Below are 7,349 nucleotides of genomic sequence, written 5' to 3'. Positions count from 1 at the left end.
GGCTCAGGGAGAGCTCCGAGGGGCTTATCCAGATGCTGCCACTGCCGAGTCTCAGAGGGAGACCAGTTCCCTCAGAGCAGAAAGGGTCACAGAGGCCGTCCCCTCCACCCCCATGTCGTGCAGGTGGGGAACCCAGGCGAGGGATCCTGTGGCTCCTCCTGCTCACGGAGCCCCATTCGCTTTCTGGTAGAGGCTGAGTCCAGCCTCCTTCCTTTAAACCTCTCCGCTGGGGCTTCTTCAGCCAGGAGCTGCTGCGGAGCCCACCAGCTTCCTTCAGAAGTCCGGGCTGAGAGGGGCTGACGCGCCTCCTAGGGAAACCCTTCCTTTCTGATTCCCGCTCTCCCTTTCCTCTAAACACGCCAGTGTGTTTTCCTAAAAAGAAGGAGCTCTTACATAACCAGTGTAATCACCAAAGTCAGAAAACGAACACTGAAACAATTCCACGCCTAACCCACAGACCTCACGGAGATGCCCTCTAGCGTCCCACGACAGCTTTAGAGCAGGTGTGTCAAACTTGAGGCCCTCGGACCACTTGAGGCCCACAATGAATATTTTTGTGGCCTAGCCAATATAACGCTGTGTAAGAAAACATTAATTTTATCATTGCTCTTATTCTATTTTATACTATACTTTTCTAAATAAACCTACATTTTTATGAAAATTGAAGCTTTTGTGTTTTGTTTTGTTTTTGCAGCCCACATAAACTTAAACCTTGTTTATTTGGCCCGTGTTAGCCTTTGAGTTTGACATGCTTGCTGCAGTTCTTTGTCTTTTCATTCTCTCGTCTAATTGGACTCCTTACCCATTTTATGACCCTGTGCTTTCCTAATTGGTCACTCTTTTGCAGAATATCAGCTTCAAAGTCCAAAACCCAAGTGGTACTCCCCTCTCTCTCTCCCTCTTATCTTGCAACATTCCTCTATCTCTTGTGAAAATATGTTTCCCTCTTTCCAGCATCGGACACCATTTCTCTATGGTCTGTGAAAGTATGTTTCCTTCTTCCCGATACTCTGTGACTTTTCTTTATCCTCTGTGAATGCATGCCTTCCTCCCCCCTTATCCTGTGGCATTTCTCTATCCTCTGTAGAAGTAAGATAAGGATTTTTGATCTCTCCGCCCCCATCTATGCATTCCTCTCCCATGGACCCTCTTTATTTCTAAGACTCCCTAAATCTGCCTATTTTGTCTCTAAAATTCCTTTTAGTACCTATACTATGCACTTAGTTTATTGTGAGGTTAGATACACACTGTTCTCATCCACTCTTACCTGACTCCCTCCAAAAGTCCCATGTTTAATATTAATAAGTCTTCAGAAGCAAAACCTGGGTGGACCAAGCTAATAGCTAACAGAGATGGTTTTATTGCACCCTGGAAAGGAAATTCTTGCACAGAAAAAAATCTATACATTCATCCTTGGTAGATTTCCTTAATATGTTTGGAAATTTGAACTGGAAATGAGCATATCAATTTGTACTTCAAATATACATGAGTGGCCAGCAATGAGAACTCATATCAACAAAAGCAACACACACACACACACACACACACTGATAAGATTGTTATGGACTGATTTCTTTTCATTGAAGGATGAGTAAACAAAAAAACAAAATGGTCTAAGAAAAAAATATTATTCCTGGTGACAAAAAATAAATCAGCATTATAAGAAAGAGGCAGGCACAGATGATTTCCAAGGGGCTAAGTTTGTTGTGTAAGTCTAAGGATTATTAAGTGCAAAGATAACTTCATCAAATTAGCACACCCTGCCCTTGAGCACAACTTAGTGATGCATATCAAGCTTCATAAGCAACCAGTAAAGTTGCTCAGTGTAGTTTTGACAGTCACATAAGAGGAGTGACTAGTCTATTTACTCGGCTTTCATATTGATCAAAGAAAAAAATGCAATTGAAATGGTTTGGTTCTACTCATAAGAACTATCTATATGGATCACAGTTTGAAGCAGTTGTCAAGAGTACTAAGATAGTGTATTGGGGATACCCAGAGTGCTGAATATCTTAACTTCTAAACGGCCACCTACTATTTAAACTAGTTTCCTTGTGGAAAGAGGAAAAGGGAACACCCATGCAAACACAGGCTCTTTCTTACTAAGATGTCTTTGTCCTAAGTTCCACCCAAGTTTACTATTGAGTCAGTTGTACCCCAGGCACTTTAAGGACCCCACACATGTTTAAAGCACTGCATAGATTAAGTCATTTATTTGCTTACACTAGGACTATATCAAAACATTAGCTCTGCCAACCTTAGTATTTTCATACCAAAGGAAAGTGGATTCAAACAAAAGCAAAGCTGGCATCTCTGTTCTAGGCATTCTCCCGCCATTCTGGCTCTTTCTTGATGTTCTGAGGGAGCAGGGCGAGGCTCAGAGATGTGCTGCAGGGAGCATCCTCTCAGAGGCAGGCAAGGACCTGCTGAAAGGAATTCTAGGGGCATATAGACAAGGTTAGGGAATAAAGAGGGTCCATGGGGAAGGAATGCATATGTGAAGGACAGAGGTTTCTCTGGCCTGAGCAATTAAAGCAATTATAAGGTAGATCGAAGGCAGCCCTGACTTGAACAGCTTGGAGACACCAAAATGCTTATCTTACTTGTACAAAGGATAGAAAAAGGCTCAGGATAAGGGGGGAAGAAGACATACATTCACAGAGGAAAAAGAAAAGTCACAGGATAATGCAAAGAAGGAAACATATTTTCACAGAGAATAGAGGATGTTGCAAGCTAAGGGGAGAGAAAAAGAGGGACACCACGTGGGCTTTGGCCTTTGAACCTGATGCTATGTAACAAAATAACCAATGAGGAAAGCACGGGGGCCCTAAATTAATGAAAGGTCCAGTTAGAAAGGGTCAGGCTCAAACAAAGAACTGCAGCATTTATAAACCGGGGACAAAGGGACACGAGGAGGATTTTTTTTTTCCCATTAGAGAGAGAGAGAGAGAGAGAGAGAGAGAGCAGGCTTTTCCCAGATGAAGTTTGTATATTCTTCCAATAAACTTCTACATTTTTATTAAAGAAATCTGTTAGTCCACAAATTTATTCTTCATTTTCATCGGAAAAGAACCCATGATAAGTCTGTGCCCCGAACCCCACATTTCACTATCAAATGCAAAGGAGAGATTATCTTCTAGTTCAGTAACTGTTCCTGCATTTTACTCACTCTTTCTGATAGAGTGGGGTTGAAAAAGCATGGGAAGTTTGAAGTAGAATGGGTCCCAAACATGTCTGGGCTGTTGCTGTACTGTCTGCAGAGTGGCAGATGGGCACTGGTGGGGACGGAGCGCTCAGGAGAGAATTGGAAACACCTTGACTGAACTTTCCTAAGGCCACTTCCTCTGAGTCTTTGTATCCAGCTGATGCTAATGAGGTGAATCACAGTCCCTCAAGATATTTTGACAATTCTTAACGTTTTTGTTTTTCCCAGAGATCTTTAAAATGCATCAGAGCAGGATACTCTTTTTTCCCATTTAGTTTACCCCAAGGCCACACTGTACATTCAGTTTAGTTACACACCATTATTTTATTTCCAATTACATCAACTAAGTAATAAAACAAGCTCACAAAACAGGATAATACAATGAGCACTAGGTTGCCACATAATTAAGACATGCATACTTTCTCCTCTACCACACACATACTATCTCTCTACCAACCTACTTTCTGTTTACTATGAAAGGTCTCACTGACTAAAATTTTATAAAAAATGTAGTAGAAACATTTTCATTTCTTGATCTGCTGTAAATCATTTTCTTAGTGATGTCATCTACTCAATATCCCCAAAACTCTAAAATGTACATCTCCAAACCAGACTACACTATTAAAATTTCAACTCATACATCACACTATTTCCTTGACATCTATACTTGGATGCCTAATAGACATCTCAAATCTAATGTGCTTGTGTTATTTAATCTCCAAAGTGTGCCCTCATGGATCACATGATCCTTATTCATGTCTTTGGAGACCCCTGCCACATTGAGTCTGGGTTGCTTACTACAATAAATGCAGCAGAAATAGGTGGTGCTAAGTTAAATCCTAAGTGTTAAGAAAGCCTGGCAAGTTCTGCTTTTGTGTTTATGGAACCCTAACCCATCACCTCATTTGTGGAGCCCTAACCCATCACCTCATGCTACTGTGTTGGAGAGCCTAAATAAAGAGACTACATGCAAAGCCCCATAAAGAAGAGAGAAACCCATTTAGTCTGTGTCCCAGATATTCAGCCACCCTTACCAAAATACTAACCTATATATATAAAACCCTAATATGAAAATAGACTGAATGGCAGAACAACCAAACAACCGGTCGCTATGACATGTGCTGACCACCAGGGGGTACATGCGGAACATGGTGGGGGTCAGCAGCAGACGGCAAAGCGCAGAATATGGTGGGCATCGGCCCCAGTGGGATGGTGGAGCAGGTGAGCAGGGGCATCAGACTAAGGCAGGGCACTAGTCGCTGGCATGGGGGCGAGCCTCTGGTGGTTACTGAAAACTCTGCTCCCATGCGCCATGGTCCTGCCTGGAGCTTGCACCTACTGCCGGCATTGGCCCTGCTCACACCTGCTGCTGGCGCCAGCCCCGATCGCCCCTCAGGTCTTCTCCACCTCCCTCTGCTCCTGAGGGGCAATCAGGGCTGGCAGCTGCCTCTCGCACCCACTGTTGGCGCCGGCCCCAATCGCTCCACACTGTCAGCACATGGGAGCAGTGGTGGCAGGAGTGAGGCTGTCAGCAGAGAGAGGACCAGGGCCACGGCAGAAGGGGCTGGATGGGGTCATGAAGGAGGGGCCGAGACCCACCCCTGTGTCCACCGCTCAGGTCTTCTCCACCTCCCTCTGCTCCTGAGGGGCAATCAGGGCTGGCAGCTGCCTCTCGCACCCACTGTTGGCGCCAGCCCCAATCGCTCCACACTCAGCACGTGGGAGCAGTGGTGGCAGGAGTGAGGCTGCCAGCAGAGAGAGGACCAGGGCCATGGCAGAAAGGGCTGGGTGAGGTCATGAAGGAGGGGCCGAGATCCACCCCTGTGTCCACCTCAGCCTTGCAGCCCACAGCTCCTTTCAAGGTGCATGGATTCATGCACTGGGCCCCTAGTATTTAAATAAAGCCATATTGGACATTTCAGCTCCAGTCATCAACTGCCTACCCTATATAATAAAAGCCTAATATCTGAAGTGTCCAACCGTTTGACCGTTCGACCAGTCACTATGATGCACACTGACCACCAAGGGAGCAGATGGTCTGACCGATAGGTTAACTTGTTGCTGGGATCTGGCCGATCGGGACTGGGTGACGGGCCAGACACACCTTGGAGCCCTCCTGCAGTCCCTCTCCAGCCCCGATTGTGCACCGGTGGGGTCCCTTGACCTGGCCTGCACCCTCTCACAATCTGGGAACCTCAGGGAATGTCAGAGAGCCAATTTCGGCCTGACCCCTGAAGGCCAGGTCAAGGGACCCCACCGGTGCATGAATCCGTGCACTGTGCCTCTAGTATCCATACAAGAGACTCCCAACAAACAAGTCCAAAAACTATACAGTTAAACATCACTCATTCCTCAGCATTATGGAAAATAATCAAATGGCTGCTGTTTTTAAGCCAGCATGATTTGGGGTGTTATTTGTGTAATAATCGATAAGCTCATCTGGATGTTTAAGGTACATTTTCATTTAGATGCTTAAGAGACATAACGTGGCATGCTCAAGGCTGAATTTTCCCACTAAAATTTATTCCACACCCAGGCTTTTTCATCTCAGTTGATGGCAACCCTATTTTTTTTTTCTGTTTGATTTTTATTTCTCACACTAAATCTAATCTGTCAGATTATTTTGTTCCTATTTTCAAAATGTATCCAAATTTCAATCACTGTTCGCTCACCCCCTGCCCTAAAGCATCATTATCTCTACACTGGATTACTGTAATAGCATTCTAATTCGTTCCTGCTTCTACCATTGCCACCTGCAGTCTATTCTCAACACAGCAGTCAGAGTAATCCTTTTAGTAAATAAGTTATAATGTCATTTTTATTTTCCCAAAAGTGTTTATAATGGCTTACAAAGCTCACATAACCTATCTCCCAACCCAATCTTTTTTATTGCATTTCTCACATTGTTCGCTATGTTCATTCTCTGCTCTTATTGAATCCCATGATGTTCTTCAAACTTCTCTGGCACATTCCCAACTCTGGGCCTTGTCATCAGCTCTTCTCTCTGCCTGAAATGCTCTTTCCCAAGATAAATGCAACACTAGTTCATTCTTATCCTACAAGTAATGGCTCCATGGCACGATCTATTTGTTCTACCTCTGATGGGCATCGGATAGTTTTCAGCTTGAATATTGTGTTAGTCTGACGGGGCTGCCATAACAAAGTACATGGGCGGCTGGAATGACAGAAATGTACTTTCTCAGAGTTGTGCAGACTGGAAGTCTAAGATCAAGGTCCCAGCGGGTTTGATTTCTCCTGAGACTTTTCCTTGGCTTGCAGATCGCCATTTTCTAGCTGTGTTCTTACATGGCCTTTTTTTTGCATACATCTCTTATATCTCTTTCTTTTCTTGTATGTAAACCAATCATATTGAATTATAGCACTACCCTTATGACCCCACTTAACCTTAATTACCTCTTTAAAGGTCCTATTTCCAAACATTCACCTGAGAGGTTAAGGACTTCAACATTTAGAATTTTGGGGGAACACAATTCAGCCCTCCAAATTGCTTTGTGATGAGCATTCTCTTACATATGTTGGTGAAAAAATATACTTATGTTTGATCTGTTCTCAAAACAGGAATTGCTAGTTGTTATCTACACTAATAAAAGACAAACATGCAAATTAACCTACCTTCACTACGCCTTAAGCCACGCCCACCAGCCAATCAGAGCAACTATATGCAAATTAACCCAACCAAGATGGCGGCCGGCAGCCACGGAGCTGGAGCAAGCAGGAGGCTTGGTTGCCCCAATGAGGAAGCCAAGCTTCCCGGCTCTGAACTCCACTCAAAGCAACAAAGTTTCAATTATAGAAGGTAAATAAACCCCAGATACCTGCTTTCAGCCAGCTGTGGCCAGGAAGCTGAAGCAAGCAGGAGGCTTCACTCCCGCCCACCCTAGCCTGCTCTGAGCTCCTCTCAAGGCTACAAAGTTTCAATTATAGAAGGTAAATAAATCCCAGAATAAAAAAAAGAAAGAAAAAAAGAGAGGCTGGGAGCTTCCATTGCTGGGGGGCGTGGCCAGCCTGAAAATGGCCCTCAGCCCCTCACCCAGACTGGCCAGGCACCCCAGTGGGGACCCCCCATCCTAAAGGGGTGTGGTCAGCTTGAAAACAGCCATCAGCCCCTCACCCAGGCTGGCCA

The sequence above is a fragment of the Myotis brandtii genome, unplaced genomic scaffold (genome assembly GCF_000412655.1).
Source record: "Myotis brandtii unplaced genomic scaffold, ASM41265v1 scaffold479, whole genome shotgun sequence".
Taxonomy (NCBI): Eukaryota; Metazoa; Chordata; class Mammalia; order Chiroptera; family Vespertilionidae; genus Myotis; species Myotis brandtii.
This window is presented reverse-complemented; position numbering follows the sequence as displayed.